The sequence below is a fragment of the Anabrus simplex genome, chromosome 5 (assembly GCF_040414725.1).
Source record: "Anabrus simplex isolate iqAnaSimp1 chromosome 5, ASM4041472v1, whole genome shotgun sequence".
Classification (NCBI taxonomy): Eukaryota; Metazoa; Arthropoda; class Insecta; order Orthoptera; family Tettigoniidae; genus Anabrus; species Anabrus simplex.
In genome coordinates, this window is record NC_090269.1 from 180597083 (window position 1) to 180616137 (window position 19055).

A 19055-nucleotide genomic window follows, 5' to 3' on the forward strand; every position below is an offset into this window, starting at 1 on the left:
CAAATGGGAGTGGGACTCCATTACTCCCAAAGGTCCGAGGCTTGCTTAAAGTGTTCTGAGCTCGGTAAATTCATGAAGCAGGATGCTGCCCTACTTGCACATAGTCCAAGTGAGGATCTCTCCTCTAACAGGTTATGGACCACCGGTGAATTGTGTAGTCCTAGCCGCCTGAGCACAAGGAGGGCCAGGACTCAGAATATATCCGAGATGCCCACTCCCATTCCATAGCAACTGGTATCCCGACTCTCAGGACCACTTACTAGGCCACTCAGCCGTTGCCCATGGTTCACGAACTAGGACGTGACTACAGTAACCCACAAACATGAACCATGATTGTCTTATATGGACAGTAATATTTTTATTTACAGGGAAAATTATAAATAAATTATTTGACATGTGTACTCTTGGTCTCAATAATGCGTACTGTTACCCGCCCAGAACGGCTAAGAGTTCGCATTTCCCAAAAATTGTTTGAAATAAATTAATATAATGTACTTGAATAGTAATGTCTTTTAACTACGTATCAACGTTGTTTGATGTCCAACTCGTTGGCTGAATGGTCAGTGTACTGGCCTTCGGTTCAGAGGGTCCCGGGTTCGATTCCTGGTCGGGTCGGGGATTTTAACCTTCATTGGTTAATTCCAGTGGCCCGGGGGCTGGGTGTCTGTGCTGTTCCCAACATCCCTGCAACTCACACACTACACATAACACTATCCTCCACCACAATTACATGCAGTTACATACACATGGCAGATGCCGCCCACCCTCGTCGGAGGGTCTGCCTTACAAGGGCTGCATTCGGCTAGAAATAGCCATACAAAATTATTATAACATTGTTTGATTGTTTTACTTTCATGTGGTGCAGTTTTATTAATAAAAGATAGCGTAATAAGAAAATTATTAACCAAAATAAACTAAGTGCATACTTTTACCCTCCTCTACCTTATGTCATATTTGTATCTTAAACTTAAAGATTGTAAAGTATTGGATTGGTGGTTTTTAATAAATTTGTTTGAAACTTTTTACATTCTGTACTCCAATATGGCTATCATAATGAGACTCATAACATGTAATGATGAACATAACGCAAAATGTGAAAAAATATCTCTGACACCTCCTCTAATTCTTCCAGCCAATCACAAGCTAGACAGTTAAATTTTTCACCAACCATGGACCTGTTTTGTAACTTCTGGCCACCCAGTCATATCCTTGGATTGTTAAAAACTAGGCGTTTCTCCCTTCCACCACTTGTAAGGGGAGCGATTTTTGGCCTCCGGTCTTCCTAGCTAGTGTGGTATGTGTTTATCTTGAAGGAGGATTGAGAGCGGCTCCTTTGGGAGCTAAGAAGGCAGGGTTCATGGCCTGATGGAGGTCCAAAGTAAAAAGGTAAGGCAGAATAAATTTAAATACGTGACTGTTCCGGCGTGTGAGGTGCTAGAAAGATTTCAGCGTTTTTTTCATGTAGAATGTAATAGTTAGGCTTTTCATTTTCTAGTAACATAGGACCTTCTGCACAGTCTTAGGACTTAAAACTGTATTCCCTACTGGGAAATTCATCAAATGTAAGGGAGCATGAGTGGTTACCCTTAGAATCATCCCCTTCAATTTGAACTGGGTGACTAAAATTTCTTAACTTATAAATTTTAAAATTCGTTCTCGGTCTTAAATGTGTTTCCCTTTTAGTCATCCTGTAGCATGGGAGTAGTCGCCGTTTCTTTAGGCCTTAAACCTGATTAGGATTCTCTTTCCTAGTATATTTGTCACAGTGCTTGTTTTCCACCTTCATTCATTTTTTGAGTCTGGCCTTTAGTAAACATTTCTTTTCTTGTTTCTTGTGGCCGCGTAGAATGGGTCATATGCCTCTGCATGTACTAGTCAGTTGAGAGTAACCAATCATTAGTGATATTTTCAAAAAAAAAAAAATAATTATATTACCCAACATGGGCACTGGGTGGTATGTGTCACCAGATGGTGACTGTTCAGTTAATAGTATAACAAGAGAATGTCCCTCCTTTTTCCACTAAGCATTCCATTTAAATGGTGGTTAACCTAACATTAAACATGAATTTGTACTCTGCTGATTGTACCGGTAAAGAGTTAATATGCTCCTCTAGTATGTTAGAGAATAGATGACCGGGCGAGTTGGCCGTGCGCGTAGAGGCGCGCAGCTGTGAGCTTGCATCCGGGAGATAGTAGGTTCGAATCCAACTATCGGCGGCCCTGAAGATGGTTTTCCGTGGTTTCCCATTTTCACACCAGGCACATGCTGGGGCTGTACCTTAATTAAGGCCACGGCCGCTTCCTTCCCACTCCTAGCCCTTCCCTATCCCATCGTCGCCATAAGACCTGTCTGTGTCGGTGCGACGTAAAGCCCCTAGCAAAAAAAAAAAAAGTAGAGAATAGATGGGAATTCCTTCCCTGATTGTTGTACCTATTTGAAGCTATACCAGGGGTTTCCAATTTGTATGGGCTCGGGGGCTATTTTGGAAACCTTAGTCATATTCGTGAGCCGCACTTGAATAGGCCAATTTTTGTAATTTTCTGGAAATAGTACAGAAGCACCATTATGAAATAATATGCATAGTTCAATTCAAATGAGGGTTTGACCATTTTAATTGCTTAAAACATTATTTTAAAATTGCATAAAAGAGTCAAATTTGGAGCCAGGTTATGTGGCTGAGACGGTTGAGGCGCTGGCCTTCTGATCCCAGCTTGGCGGATTCGATTCTTGCTCAGTCTGGTGGTATTTGAAGGTGCTCAAATACGTCAGCCTTGTGTCGGTAGATTTACTGGCACATAAAAGAACTCCTGTGGGACAAAATTTCGACACCTTGGAGTCTCCGAAAACCATCAAAAGTAGTCAGTGGAACACAAAAATAATAACATTATTACTTGAAATTTGGATTTTAAATGTTTTAAAATAAAAAATAATCAGTTGAGAACAAGTGAATACTTGAAAAGAGGAACTAGTACTTAAGAATAATTAGTTCTGACTTGGGTCTATAAGGTGTATAAAAATTAACACGTTTCTGAACGATATAATTAATATTTTTTGTGACTTTTCTATACATTATTTCTTACAGTGCTCCCGCGGGCCACCATTTGGAAACCTCTGAGCTATACGCTCATTATTGTATCTGTTCAGAGCTTACAAGCTCTCTTTCATTTATTGAGAGCTGATGAGCTCCAGTTGTAACTATAATATTGTTGAGCACTTATGCTCCTTTGTTGACTGTTGTTTATGATTTAGAGATTATTTTAAAATCAATCACAAAGGAAAGAAGTAAAATGTCTTAAATCTTATTAGGGTAACTTGTACTTTAATATGTGCACTGTCCAGCCATTCACACGACACACTTTCTTACCTCTGCTGACCAAGGATATCCTCGGAACAATATCTTTGACAATTTTTGAGCTAAATGAATTTTTCCTTTTGTATCCTATACTATACATATCTGTCTCAGCACTGAACTCATTTTTCTTTTATTTTTAACACTGAAATATGAAAGGGGGCCATTATATTTAACATTTTTGAGATTTTCCCCTCTCTATTTCAAATCATACACAAAATTATTTTTCATATTCACATCTAAAATTGTTACATGCCTCCATAGCGTAGCGGTTAGTATTATTAGCTGCCATCCTCGGGAGCTCGGGTTCGATTTCTGGTACTGCCACAAATTTAAGAATGGCAGGAGGGCTGGTAAGTGGTTGCAATGGTACATGCAGCTCACCTCCATCGTGGGTGTGCCTGAAAAGAGCAGCACCACCTCGGGATGAGGACACGAGTGTACTTTTATCTGCGATCTAAAAGACGAAATGTAATTGGTAAAGGTAATCCTTTCTTTACAATACAATTAAGAAAATGTTTGACTTCATGTGATAAAGTTAGAAACATTCGGGTAAACAGAGAAATGTATTGTTATTAGCATCATAATTGGGTATGTATCTTTACTTGAATTAGAGAGAAGTAGAGATCATTCATCATCATCGCCGTCATCCAGTTCAGATCATAAATTCCAGTATATCAAGGATTCTATCAAAGAATCAAAATGCCGTGATGCCACTGTAGGAACAAGCAGGAAAACAAAGGTGCATGGAACACATGTATGCTACTCTTCAAAACAAACTTTCATATTCTATCCGGCATGGTTAGTGGTGCGGTCTAACAATAGTATAAGGAAATGTAACACAGCCATTCATGTTTACCAGAAGAAAGATGGACGCATTTCCAGCAGGTGATTTTTTAGTTAAGAAAACCAAGCCCGAGCACTGCTTGGGCACAGTATATAGCAGTAAATCAGGGTTCTCGAGCAGCGCTCGGGCACCATTTTCAATGTGATAAAAAGCATGGATTGAGAGAAGAAACTTCCCACTGCCACCTGATACAATTGATTTTAATTCCTTAACAAAACCATCATGCCAAACCCTACTAAGGTACATCTCAAAAGAAGCTTGAACAAATCACTTCGTTGTTTTTTTTTTTCTAGTGGCTTTATGTCGCACCAACACAGATAGGTCTTATGGCGACGATGGGATAGGAAAGGCCTAGGAGTTGGAAGGGAGCGACCGTGGCCCTAATTAAGGTACAGCCCCAACATCTGCCTGGTGTGAAAATGGGAAACCGCGGAAAACCATGGATTTAAACCCACTATTACTGGGATGCAAGGTCACAGCTGCGCGCCCCTGAGCACACGACCAACTCAATCACTTAGGTATTAAGATGTTGAAATTATCTGGCTGCCAGTAGTTCACTGTGAAATGAATGCTACAGAACTGATTTAGGCCTTTGAGAAGAAGAAAACTGCAAGGAAAATGTATAAATGTGACACGAGACCTGTGCCAAGAAATAATACGTTTCATAATGCCTGAGCTCTGGAAAAAATTGTATAAAACACACCACAAAAACTGAAAAAAGAACATTGGGTAAAAGATCACCTTCCTGAAGAAATTCAAGTCCAGCCAGTTGTAGTCAGTTTTGAAAGTTAAGATTCTGAAAGAGATCACCATGATTTAAAAATTGATGACAGTATTTCTAGTGATGAACTGTAAGGCGACTCAAAACAATGTACATATTAAAATAGATAGGCCTATACACAAATAAAAAATGAAAAATATGAAATGCAAAAACAATACACAAAAATATAAAGCATTTTTAAAGCTGGTACTGAGGTCTAAAGCCCTCAAGAGAAGAGCTTAAGAGAAGCGGGTTTTGACCTCTAAATACCATTTGTTTCGATACTAACTGTACCGGGCGGTACACCTCCACTCCGCTAATTTAAAATGTGCGCCTGTTGAAACTCCTCTGCTGGAGGAAGTCTGAACTTTATTGACAGTATTAATTTTCTACCTTCTCAGAAGATGTCACCACGTGGAAAATTTTGAGTTTTTGAACTGTGTCATTTTTGATGTGTTTTTGTTTCGCTTGAAGTAAGAAGTGTGAACTTTCTCTTCTAGAGGACACTACTGAAGATCTACAATAGTGCAACCTAGTGCGGAGTCAAAGAACTATTTTTTTGGAGAAAATTTAATTTCAAGAGTTTGTTCTTTGTTAAATTTCTTTCTATCATTGTTTAAGTTGGCAATATTTACCCCTTTCTTCCCCTTGTTATGAATGTATCCAATCCCGAATTTCTTCAATTAATTTCTATCCAATCAGATGTATCTTCCCCCAACTTGAATCTGTTGCGGGGTCCTATCCAATAAAGAGTTTGTGGGAGGGTGTTTTCTTTCCCCTAACGCCTAGAAACTTCCGCGAGAGTATTTAAACTGCTGATTTTTTGGGTCTCTAAGCCACTTCTGTTCCATCTTTCTGTGTGTTAAGTACATAGCAGGGGGCGGGATGCGCCTCCTTCTTCTCCAGCCGTTCAACACAAGGTAATGGCCGATTAATAACTTCTTTCTTTGCTAGCTCAGCAGTTTAACTTTCGGGGCGGGTTCTAAGCGTTCAGCCATGTAACCTTTTCCTAAAATGTAACTACTCCTTTCATATATTCTCTTTTAAAAACGACATATTGGGATAGAGAGTGCTAACCCTCTCGAGCTCCCACTCACATTGTCTTGAGGTGAACTTATTTTCGCAACCTATTTTTCGTTAATGTAAAACAAATTGTTCTTTTCTTAAGTCACCTCTTTAGCATGGGATTAGCCCTTGGATTAACGGCCTAGTGCCAAGTAGGTCTTAATCAAAGTGTATTAGGAGTGCAAGTTCGCCTCCTCTCAAATTGTTATTTTAGAGGTCATTTAATTAACCTGCTTTTCTTTTAATAGACCTCAGTAGATTGGGTATTTTACCCCTGTGTTTATGTCCGTTGAGGACAACTTGAAGGTGGAGTTTGGTGTGGCCTGGGAGAGGCTTAAATTTTGAGAGCGAGTGGCTCTTTTGAAAATTCTGGGTTGTATGCCTCATGGAGGTTTTTCAGTGTAATTTGGAGCAAGGGCTCCTAGGTATGAATGGGGTTTTCTCCCCCTCTGTTAAAACTTGTGTTTGGGGTAAAACTGAGCTGATTGCCCAAGCATTGTGAAGTCAGGACGCGAAGCCCAAATTCTGTAAATATTGTAACTAACCCCTTTTGAATTGCTACTTTGTACCTGCCATGCTTGTTATTTCTTTGTTTTCGAAAAGAAAATATAACCTTGTTAAATTTTAAATTAATTTTACATTGCACTATAATTTCGTAGCTTGAAACCCATTCACACCCGCACCTTCTTTCACCTCTACCTACCACGGAAAAGTCCGTAACAAGTGGTAGCAGAGCGTGGTTGAATGGGTCTCAATTTAGCCCCTTTTGACGGCTAAACATTGTTTTGATCCGAACTCTAACCATTTTCTCAGTTGCTGGAATTTTTTGACCTTTTCAAAATTGGTCTGTCATCATGCCCGGCCCTCGCGATGTTCTCCTTCTTAACTATTTGCGCAAGGAGGAGTTAATCTATGAATTAACAATCAGAAATGTGCAATCTGGAGGCACGGTTGCAATAGACACTAACAAGCTTAGAGAGTCCCTTGATTTGCCCATTTCCATCCCCAATTTGGGAGAGAAAGAAATTGACGACTCTCTTTCCACGATCACCGAGAATATTACTGGGCTAGCTTCTGCAGTTAGTTTTTTTGATGAAAATGATCCGTCTCCTAATCAAATTAAGCGTGTGCAAGGCAGGCTATATCATTTTTCGAATAGGGTTAACGATCTGTTGTCTCTAAAACTGAATGATGTTCAGAGGAAGGAAGCTAGTAAGCTCCTGGAAAATATTTCCGAATTATCTAGTAAGGTCACTCAGTTGTTAACTGGGGAAGTTCCCCCCAAATCTGATCTGCCCACCATAGTGAATGTAGGTAGTGAGGAAGCGCCTCCCAAGGGAGAAGTTAATAGAATAACCGTTGCTGCTCAAACTATCCCTGCCCCACTGGACAACGAGTCTGAACGCCGTGCATCGCTGAGTAACATCCGTTCTGAATTAACTTCCTTGCCACTGAAACCTTTACCTACTATGTCACCCGGGTTTAGTAGCTTGCCTCATCCATTGGCAATGTTGCTCAGAGGTATATCTAAGTTTTCCGTTAATACCACCAGTGACGTAATTTCATTTTTAAGATTTCTAGTGGAATTTCAGGATCATGCCCTTGTTTTTTCTCTTTCTCCATGTCAAATCTTGCAAATTATCTATCCGTATGCTATTGGTATTCTCTCTGATAAAATCGTAAGAGCCATTGCCGAGCAATCATCTATTGAGGATTTCCATGCCCATTTGCTAGCTAACTTCATCCCTGCTAGGGCCAGGTCCTCCCTTATTCAGAAGTACTATTATCGTGTACAGCGCTTGGATGAAAACTTGGCTGATTTCATACAGGACATTAAGTTTTATACTAGGGTGTTTGCCCTTCATTTTCCTGAAGATCAGATTGTACAGGCTATTGTAGAGGGAATTTCACCTCCCTATAGGTCATATTTGTGTTTCGCGGCGTGCCCACAAACTTTCTCGGAACTTGAAGCATTGGCCGTCTCAGCGGAAGGAGTTAGATACGCCGATTCTTTGCGTGTCGCGAAAGAACCCCCGCCTTCCATTAGTAATACTCGGCCTCCACATCGCCGATCAGTCACCCCCCGTAAATGTTATGCTTGCGGGTCGCCTGACCATCTGCGCAATAAGTGTCCTCTGATCAAAACTAGTAGGGCAAATAATGGAGCTGGTTCATCACAAGGCTGTTTTAAATGTGGGGCTTTCTCACATATCGCAAAGAATTGTCCCAATTCGAATAGCACCCCCTCCTGCTCAACTTCTGGTGTAACTTCCAACAACAATCAAAAGTGACTAGTGGCTGCGGCTGAGTCAACTAATTCTGCTTCCCAAGGCTCAGCCCCTGGCAAAAAGGTCGAGAATTCAGGGAACGATAAGCCTTCGAATACATCTTTTGAATGCCCCAAAGAGTGCCTTAGGATTGCGGCGGATACCCCCGCACCTGTTCCTTTTCTTAAGATTGAGTTAAATAACGAGCCTATAACAGCTCTCTTAGATTCAGGCAGTGTTTGTTCGATTATTTCGGCTGAATGGTATTCTAAATTGAAATCGGTTTGTAAACTTCCTGACTACGTCTCATCTTCTATTCAATATGTATCGGCTAATTCATCTCCATTAGAAATTCTAGGTTCCGTACTGGTCAAAATTCGTATTTTTAAGTTTACTTGGAAAATTAAATTGTTTGTGGCTAAGCACCTGTCTTGCCCCATCATACTGGGAGCGGACTTTATTTCTCACACTGGTCTTGTGCTCGATCTTCAGAGTAAGTCGTGCACATTCAAATTTGTGTCCAATTGTAAAATTCCCTTGTTAAAGTGTAATTCTGTGTCATGTTCATCTATTTCGCCTACCCAGGATGAGATGTTTTAGACCTTAGACATCTACCTGAGGAGCAGGCTGATAGTATTCGTAAATTATGTCAGTCATTTCCAGAGGTGTTCTCTGATACTCTTGGTGTTACTGACCTTATTGAATACAAAATTGAGGTCACGGATTCGATTCCTGTCCGTTTTCCACCTTATAGGCTATCTCCACCTAAAATGAAGGCTCTGAAAGAAATTATCGATCAGATGTTGAAGGATGGTATTATTAGGCCCTCTAAGTCGGCGTATTCATCGCCTATTTTTCTAGTCCCGAAACCCCAAGGAGGCTTCAGGCCTGTCATTGATTACAGGGCTCTCAATCGGAAGGTGGTGTTGCAATCTGTGCCCCTTCCTGACCTTCATTCTTGCTTTTCATGGTTTCGTAAGGCCAAGTTCTTCACTATCTTGGACTTGAATCAGGCCTATAATCAAATTCCCCTTGCCGAAGAGTCTAAACACCTTACAGCGTTTGCCACGGACTGGAATTTATACGAATACAACCGCGTGCCTTTCGGGCTCCCCACGGGGGCAGCTGTGCTCACTAGGCTACTAGATAGGGTCTTCTCCGACATCAAATTCGAGTACTTATATCACTATTTAGATGATGTCGTCGTATTTTCAGAGACTTTTGAAGAACATCTAGATCATTTGCGAGAAGTTCTCGATCGCCTTCGTAAGGCTGGGTTAGCTGTTAAGTTGTCCAAGGTTGCCTTTGCTAAGCCCTCTATGTCATTCCTAGGGCATATTGTGTCACCCGATGGTGTAGCAGTCGATCATTCTAGAACACAGGCCATCCGTGATTTTAAACCTCCCAAGGACATTAAAGGTATCGCCAGGTTCATTGGTATGGTGAATTTCTTCAGGAAGTTCATTCCTAACTTTGCTAATAGAGCAGCGCCCTTAAACCTTCTTCGTAGGAAAGGCATCAAATTCGAGTGGGGACCTTCTCAACAAGCCGCTTTTGAAGACCTTAAATTAGCACTTTGTAATGCCCCTGTACTTGCTATGCCTGATTTCTCAAAGAAATTCATCGTCCAAACCGACGCGTCGTCGTCAGCAGTAGCTGCAGTCCTTCTTCAAGAGACTGAACTAGGGAGGCGACCTATCGCCTATGCATCTAGGACTCTATCGGCTCAAGAAGCCATGTATTCCATCTACGAGCTCGAAGGTTTGGCAGTCTTATTTGCCTTAGAAAAGTTCCGTCTCTATCTGGAACACGTCAAATTCGACCTGGAGACAGATAATCAAGCATTAAGCTGGGTCTTAGGTAGGCCGCGTCGTACTGGTCGTATAGCCCGTTGGGCCATCCGTATTTCTGCCTTCCAATTCAATGTCAGGCATATCCGAGGTACCGAAAATGTTGTCGCTGATGGACTCAGCCGTATGTTTTCAGACGACGTTGAGAACCATGAACAGGTCGACAGTTCATCACCTCCCGAGTCCATGCTATCTGAGGTTAATGCCATCCTAACAGATGCTCCCATGCTTTTTAGGGATATTGAGAAATACCAACGTGAAGATCCGACGCTGGCTCCGATAATGGAAACCCTTTCTTCTGGGGAACATGTTGTCCCTTATGTTCTGAGGAATGGTGTTCTATGTTGCCCATCGAGGCATGATAGGATGATGAAAGTTGTCGTTCCAGCTGTTCTTGTACCTATGATCTTCAAGTATTATCATGAGACCCCATTAGGAGGGCATCTTGGAATCTTTAAAACTCGTGAGAAGATTCGTGAAATGTTCATCTGGAAGGGTATGGACGGTGAAATCCGTGAACTTGTAAAAGCTTGTAAATCTTGTTTGCTCAGTAAACCCACCATGTCCACCAAGGTAGGCCTTTTGTCTTCACATCAAGCGTCGCGCCCCATGGAACGTCTGTATATCGATTATGTAGGACCTTTCCCCCAGTCAAAGGGTAATGCTAACAAGTTCATCTTTGTGTGCGTAGATGGTTTTACCAGATTTTCTTGGTTATTTCCGACTAAGCTGGCTACCGCTCAGTCTACCATTACCTGCTTAAATTCTATTTTTGCTTCTTTTGGTCCGTGTCAATATATTGTATCTGATAACGCTAAGGCTTTTACATCTAATTTATTTCGTAAATTCTGTTTTGACTTATCAATCTCTCATGTAACTACTTCTGCTTATTACCCTCAACCATCTCTGGCTGAACGGGTTAACCGTAATCTCAGGTCCGCACTTATTGCCTATCATCATGAAGATCATTCCAGGTGGGACACGTCCCTGCATTGGATAGCTTTTGCTTTGAATTCGGCGGTTCATGAATCTCACAAGTTTACTCCAGCTTCTTTGATGTTCAAGTTTGTTCCCAACTCGCCGCTCTCTAACCTCTGGTCTCTGAATGACATTCTACCCGAGACAATAGATCCGGATAACATTAAAGATCTTTGGAAGAAGGCTAAAGCCAATCTTAAAGTGTCTCATGAAAAGGTTAGGGAAAGGTATGATCGTGGACGGAGACCCACCCCTTTGAAGGTAGGTGACCAGGTTATGGTCAAAAATTTTGTTCCCGCGGGCAAGCTTGCCCCCAGATTTCATGGGCCATGCATCATTCTCGATTTTCTCACACCGGTTACATTGTTAGTAAGCAATCCAGCCACCGAGAGGATATTTAGGGTTCACCTGTCCCAGGTGAAACCGGTGTAAATTTTGTGTCAACTTGCTTCATATAATTTGATAGGAATATGAAGGTTATATTTTTTTTTTGAGTTCCACTCTTAAGGCATTCTGCTCCTTCTATTTTATTTTATATGTAAGCATTTCTTGTAAACCTCCCCGATTGTTAAACTGCCATCCTGTCCTTACCTCGGCCATTACCACGCTCCCGTCTCCTGCTTCTATACACACAGTGGCTTGACTTATGCCATGGATATTTGCACGCCGCTGGCCCCTCAACCTCTCCACAAGCCTGTACCCTCAAAAAAGATGATGGTCCAACACAATTCTGCCGCCAAGCTTTAATGTTTCAGTGCCCCCGCAGCCGCGCGGCGCCGTGCAGCAACTGGAGCTGAGGACGGGCCCCCTCGGCCCCAGCGAGGACGACGTGTGCACGGCGAGCCGGAGCTCTCCTCCCGGCCAAGGCTGATGTGCGGCGCACGACCTGCTACTTGACCGCAGCCTGTATATGTTCACCGCGGGCGCGGCGTACTTCAACACCTCTGCTCCCCTCATAGTGCGGGCGAGCGGTATCTCAGGGTACTTGAGGGGTCCGAGCGGCCTCCTTTGGACGCAAGCCGCAACGGCCGGTCTGGCAATCCCACTTCATCACCATCTACTACATGAACAGATACCATAAGTAATGACTACACTTGGGAATTCAACTGCAATATTTGGTGGACTTTGAAATTTTTTTTCCTTCACTTTCAAGTATAAAAAGTTATCTTCAGGAATTCAACTACTACAAACAGAAAGACTTTGCCTCACCTGCAACAACAAATTTTGAAACCAAATCAACCCAAATTAAGAAAATCTTATAAATTTTTTGGCAATCAATCTTCATACCCACAGCATAACTTGGACCTTGTTTCAAACTAATTTCATGTGTCATCCCTGGAGGAACTTTTGGGGGGGGGGAGGTCTGTACCGGGCGGTACACCTCCACTCCGCTAATTTAAAATGTGCGCCTGTTGAAACTCCTCTGCTGGAGGAAGTCTGAACTTTATTGACAGTATTAATTTTCTACCTTCTCAGAAGATGTCACCACGTGGAAAATTTTGAGTTTTTGAACTGTGTCATTTTTGATGTGTTTTTGTTTCGCTTGAAGTAAGAAGTGTGAACTTTCTCTTCTAGAGGACACTACTGAAGATCTACAATAGTGCAACCTAGTGCGGAGTCAAAGAACTATTTTTTTGGAGAAAATTTAATTTCAAGAGTTTGTTCTTTGTTAAATTTCTTTCTATCATTGTTTAAGTTGGCAATATTTACCCCTTTCTTCCCCTTGTTATGAATGTATCCAATCCCGAATTTCTTCAATTAATTTCTATCCAATCAGATGTATCTTCCCCCAACTTGAATCTGTTGCGGGGTCCTATCCAATAAAGAGTTTGTGGGAGGGTGTTTTCTTTCCCCTAACGCCTAGAAACTTCCGCGAGAGTATTTAAACTGCTGATTTTTGGGTCTCTAAGCCACTTCTGTTCCATCTTTCTGTGTGTTAAGTACATAGCAGGGGGCGGGATGCGCCTCCTTCTTCTCCAGCCGTTCAACACAAGGTAATGGCCGATTAATAACTTCTTTCTTTGCTAGCTCAGCAGTTTAACTTTCGGGGCGGGTTCTAAGCGTTCAGCCATGTAACCTTTTCCTAAAATCTAACTACTCCTTTCATATATTCTCTTTTAAAAACGACATATTGGGATAGAGAGTGCTAACCCTCTCGAGTTCCCACTCACATTGTCTTGAGGTGAACTTATTTTCGCAACCTATTTTTCGTTAATGTAAAACAAATTGTTCTTTTCTTAAGTCACCTCTTTAGCATGGGATTAGCCCTTGTATTAACGGCCTAGTGCCAAGTAGGTCTTAATCAAAGTGTATTAGGAGTGCAAGTTCGCCTCCTCTCAAATTGTTATTTTAGAGGTCATTTAATTAACCTGCTTTTCTTTTAATAGACCTCAGTAGATTGGGTATTTTACCCCTGTGTTTATGTCCGTTGAGGACAACTTGAAGGTGGAGTTTGGTGTGGCCTGGGAGAGGCTTAAATTTTGAGAGTGAGTGGCTCTTTTGAAAATTCTGGGTTGTATGCCTCATGGAGGTTTTTCAGTGTAATTTGGAGCAAGGGCTCCTAGGTATGAATGGGGTTTTCTCCCCCTCTGTTAAAACTTGTGTTTGGGGTAAAACTGAGCTGATTGCCCAAGCATTGTGAAGTCAGGGCGCGAAGCCCAAATTCTGTAAATATTGTAACTAACCCCTTTTGAATTGCTACTTTGTACCTGCCATGCTTGTTATTTCTTTGTTTTCGAAAAGAAAATATAACCTTGTTAAATTTTAAATTAATTTTACATTGCACTATAATTTCGTAGCTTGAAACCCATTCACACCCGCACCTTCTTTCACCTCTACCTACCACGGAAAAGTCCGTAACACTAACCACAGGCAATTATTAAATACTGGAGGATACTTTTAAACAAACAGTGAAGCAAATTTCACTGTACATGCAACTTGTAATATATATTTTCAACTCTGGGCAAGGCGCGGCAGGTTGCAGTGTCCTGCGCTATCGTGGCAATGTAGCGCAATGTTCCCTGCATTGGCCACCTACTGATCCATACAAATTCAAACTGATACCTAAAAAACGTGAATTTACATATGTATTTCACAGTCATACAGCATAACCACTCGATATATAAAGACCACAACACGACCACGAGCACAATTTTCCTACCACCCCAAGCCACCTGCCTTCCAAAGTGACAAAATTTTCTTTTCTTGGGAACATAAGATACTTATGTTTATAAACAATGTATAAAACTTCCCAATGTATATAGTTTTAAAATCTGGATTTGATCAGATGATGGGTTTTTGAGAAAATGTCTTAAAGTTAACACATGGTTGAAACACGTTTAAAACTGGTACTTTTCACGTTCCACCTGGAATAAAAAATATTAAAATATAAATTAAAAATTTGAAACCTACATGAGCTCACGTAAAATGAAATGAGAAAAATAAATGTGTTACTGGATTTTCTGTAGGTCAAGTGGTTATTTCATAAACAATCCCCAAACTCAAGTACACATAACATTTTAGTCGACAGTAGATCTCCACTGCATATGTCAGTATTGGGCAGTAGAACATCTTATACATACCTCACTATACGTCGTTGGTACTTCCTTCCACCACACCAGGTTTCTCACACTCTGACAGAATGCATTTCCTTGCTGAATCCATTTAATGGTCTCCTTGTCCAGCCCTGCATCCTGCAACGGTTTGCTTCCCAAGTACTTGAAGCTCTCCACAATTTCAACGTTTTGTCCCTTTATTTTTTTTTTTATTCCTTCCACTTCCTCCTCTAGTCAACACTACTGTCTTATTCTTTCCCACACTGATTTTCATTCCATAATTTTCAATAATCTCACTCAAGTTGAGTTGTCCTTGTACAGTACTTCCTCTCTATTTGCTCCCCCACACCACATCATCATCTGCAAACAATGGAAAAATCAACATTTTCAGAGTTTGGATCAGATATTTTATGAAAAATAGTTCAGGACCATTTAACCATGCTCAGCTACCACTTGTTACAGTGATTTCAATGGACCAGAGAGGAAAAGAAGTGTAAGGGGTAAATGACTGAGCAAAGCAAGACCCAAAGGTTAACGTTTGAAAAAATTATTGCTGAAATTTTTTTCAATCCTTTTCTTTGATTTGCTGAAAATCTTTTCAACAAACACAACAACAAACAAAATTTAACTACTTTAAGAACAGCAAAGACAAACTCAAGACCTTAAGCTTTTGAGCTGGGAAGAGAAACTCCCATTTACATTATATCAGATTTCAAGTCTTGATTCAGACTAACAAGTCAACCTGCACGTAAGTTTAGGAAAGAAAATCTTGAAAGAAACTTGATCAATGGACCATATTACCAGAAAGCTAGATCCTTGTGAATTAATTACAGAAGAGGTCAATCAAACCCTGAGTTTTAAGTTCATACACTTCGGGTGGGTATCGAACCCTGGACTACAATTTCACACTTAAGGTAGGCCTACCTTATTTACACTTACGAGTTCCTTAGGAACACCTACTCCAAAAAGCTCATCAGGCACAGTAAATAACAGATCGAAGGATCCAGAACACTATAGGAGCCAAAGCTAATACTACACGGCCAAGTAAAGGAAACAAATATAAACGGTTAATAGAAAGGCCAAAAACAAAATGGAAGGAGACTGAACCCTCTCATGCACTCCCAGCATATGTCTTGTCAATGAAACCTAATAAGGCAAAAGGCTTGCGACACAGAGGATAAGCCATACTGCTTGCTGACTAAAAAGGAAAATAAAAGTCCGAAATACGAGTTGGTCGTGCAGTAAAGAGCTTGCATTGAGGAGATAGTGGGTTTGAACCTCACTGTCGGCAGCCCTGAAGATGGTTTTCCATGATTTCCCATTTTCACACCACACATATGCTAGGGCTGTACCTTAAGGCAACGGCCGCTTCTTTTCCACTCCTAACCCATCATCTCCATAACACCTATCTGTGTCGGTGTAACATAAAGCAACTGGTAAAAAAAAAATGTCCAAAACATATGACCCCTAATATTTACAGCTTAAAAACTTAGTCACCAAAAAACAAAGTGAATAAGTAAAACAAGGGTACACATTCATGTGTCCTAATATTTTACAGTGTCCGTGCGGTTTTACATTAAGTCTGTAGATGACGTAGAAAAACTACACTATAAGTCGTAACAGAAAGAAGAGAAACCCTACATTGAAATTGGAGGAAATGCAGATTGACCTAAGAGTTACATGTTAAGGGGAATGGTGGAATCTCTTTGCCACAAGTAGATAAAGTTCACATAGTTAGTTGATGGTTCTGCTTTACAGGAAGTTTTGCTGATTTAGAAAAATGTGTTATAGTCTGGTTCAATCAACAATACAAAAAAACCTCCCCATCTAAGCTGTGTGTGATTATGCAGGGTTGCCAGATGGCAAAAAGTTAAAAAATTATTCAAGGCAACACTTCTTGTAACACTGATTGTTATCAGTGGAATACTCTGTAGGAGGGATACTGACTGTAAGGTGATTGGGGATTTAAATGAAACTATGAAGTGGGTATGCGGGAAACTGGGAGCGAGATTTCTAAATCCTAATGGGTGGGTAGGAGATAGGGATCTGCGCTCAGATGGCCTTCACTTAAACCGCAATGGTACATATAAGTTAGGCAATTTGTTTAGAAGGATTATACGGAGGTATATTCAGGGAAACGGGGTGGTCCAGGGAGCAGTGATAAGGGTACAGGGTTCTGGAAGTCAAGTAGGGATGACATAAAAATGTGTTGAACTGTAGAAGTATTGTAAAGAAAGGATTAGAATTAAATAATTTAATAACTATATACTAACCAGATATTGTACAGTAACAGGAAATGAATCATGGCCGAGAAATGATATAAAGGATGCAGAAATTTTCTCATGGAAATGGAGTGTGTATCATAGAGATAGAATAGGAATGATAGGAGGGGGAGTATTCATTCTGGTGAAAGAAGAATTTGTAAGTTACGAAAAAATCAAAGATGACAAATGTACCGGGTGGTACACCTCCACGCCGCTAATTCAAACCTTGCGCCAGTTGAAACTCCTCTACTGAAGGAAGTCTGAACTTTATCTACTGTGTTAATTTTCAAGTTTCTCAGAAGATGTCACTACTTGTAAATTTTGAAGTTTCTGAACTGGGTCGTTTTCGATGTATTTTTGTTTTGCCTGTAGTAAGAAGTGTGGACATTCTCTTCCAGATGGCACTACTGAAGAACTACAATTATGTACCCTAGTGCGAAGTGAAAGAACTGTGTTTTTTGGAGAAATTTGGAATTCATAAGTTCGTTCTTTGTTAAATTTCTTTCAGTTATTGTTTAAGTTGGCAATATTAACCCTTTCTTTCCGCCAGCTTTGAATTCGACCAATGAGTAATTTCTGTAATTAATTTTCCACCAATAATGTGTTTCTTCTTCATCTAGTGTAGGGGTTTTCGTTGTTAGCCAATAAAATTCTTGTGGGAGGGTGTTCTCATTCCTGAAATGCCTCGAACTTTCCACGAGGGTATATAAACTGCTGACTTTCGGGTCTCCGCGCCACTTCAGTAACATCTATCAGTGTGTAAAGTACGTAGCAGGGGGCGGGAAGCGCCTCTTTCTTCGGGCAGCAGTTCAACCACCAGGTAATGGCCGTTTAATAACTTCTTTTCTTGCTAGCTCAGCAGTTTAACTCTTGGGGCAGGTCCGAAGCCTTTCTACCATGTAACTTTCCCCTAAAATGTAAAGACACTTAGTATCAATTCTATCTTTTTAAACTACATATTGGGATAGAGAGTGCTTAACCCTCTCGAGCTCCCACTCATATTGCATTGAGGTGAGCTCATTTTCACTACTGTTTCTTCCTTAACGTAATGTAAATTGTCTCCTTCTCTAAGTCACCTCTTTAGTATGGGATTAGCCCTTGCAGTAATGGCCTAGTGCCAAGTACGTTTTATATAAAGTGTATTAGGAGTGCAAGAACGCCTCCTCTCAAGTTGGTATTTTAGAGGCCATGTAATTGACCTGTTTCTTTACTTAATAGGCCTCAGTAGGTTGGGTATTTTACCCCAGTTTTCATGTCCTTGGAGGACAACTTGAAAGTGGAGTTTGGTGTGGCCTTTGATAGGCTTGAACTTAAGAGCGGGTTGCTCTTTCTAAAATTTTGTTTTCTGCGCGCCTCGAGGAGGCTTTACTGTGTAATTGGAAGCAAGTGCTCCTGGGCATGATTGGGGTCTTCTGCCCCTTTGTTGAATTCTGTATATCGTAAGGTTGGGCTTATAGCTCAAGAATTGTGTGTCTGGCTCTCGGAGCCCAAATGCTGTAACTCTGTAATTGTACATTATCGATTTGTGTTTCGGCTACTGAGTACCTGTTCTATTTGTTATTTCCTAATCTGAAAAAGAAAATATAACCTTGTTAAATTTTATCTTAACTTTAATTTCGTATTTTGAGACCTGTTCACCCCCGCACCTTCTTTCATCTCTGCTAATCTACCAAACCTCGGTAACAAGTGGTAGCAGAACGTGGTTGAAGGGGTCTTAATTTAACCCCTTTTGACGGCTAAACATTGCTTTGATTCTAACTCTAACAATTTTCTCTGTTGCTGGAATTTTTTGATTTTTCCTTTTTCAAAATTGTTCTATCATCATGTCCGGCCCTCGCGAGGTTCTTCATCCTTTCTATTTGCGTAAAGAGGAATTAATCTATGAACTATCTCTTAGAAATGTTCAATCTGGAGGCACGGTTGCATTCGACTCCAATAAGCTAAAAGATTCCCTTGACTTACCTATTACCATCCCGACTTTGGGAGAAAAAGAGATTGATGATGCTCTCTCCACGATCAATGACAATACTACTGAACTAGCATCTGTAGTTAGTTTTTTTGAAGTAAGTGATCCATCTCCTAATCAACTCAAAAGAGTACAGGCTAGGTTGTACCACTTT

The 19055-nt window shown here is 40.8% G+C and overlaps 1 long non-coding RNA gene across 2 annotated transcripts in view; it reads right to left on the reverse strand.

Moving 5' to 3' along the window:
• LOC136874742 (uncharacterized) overlaps positions 1-19055 on the reverse strand; it is a 110702-nt gene that overhangs the window by 59459 nt on the left and 32188 nt on the right. Inside the window, exons 2-3 of one of the 2 annotated variants that reach the window (XR_010860286.2) lie at positions 14699-15031; positions 3607-3751 (exon numbers count right to left, since the gene is read on the reverse strand). This is a non-coding gene — a long non-coding RNA (uncharacterized lncRNA). The remainder of the gene's footprint in view (positions 1-3606; positions 3752-14698; positions 15032-19055) is intronic. The other variant, XR_010860285.2, reaches the window with a different exon arrangement.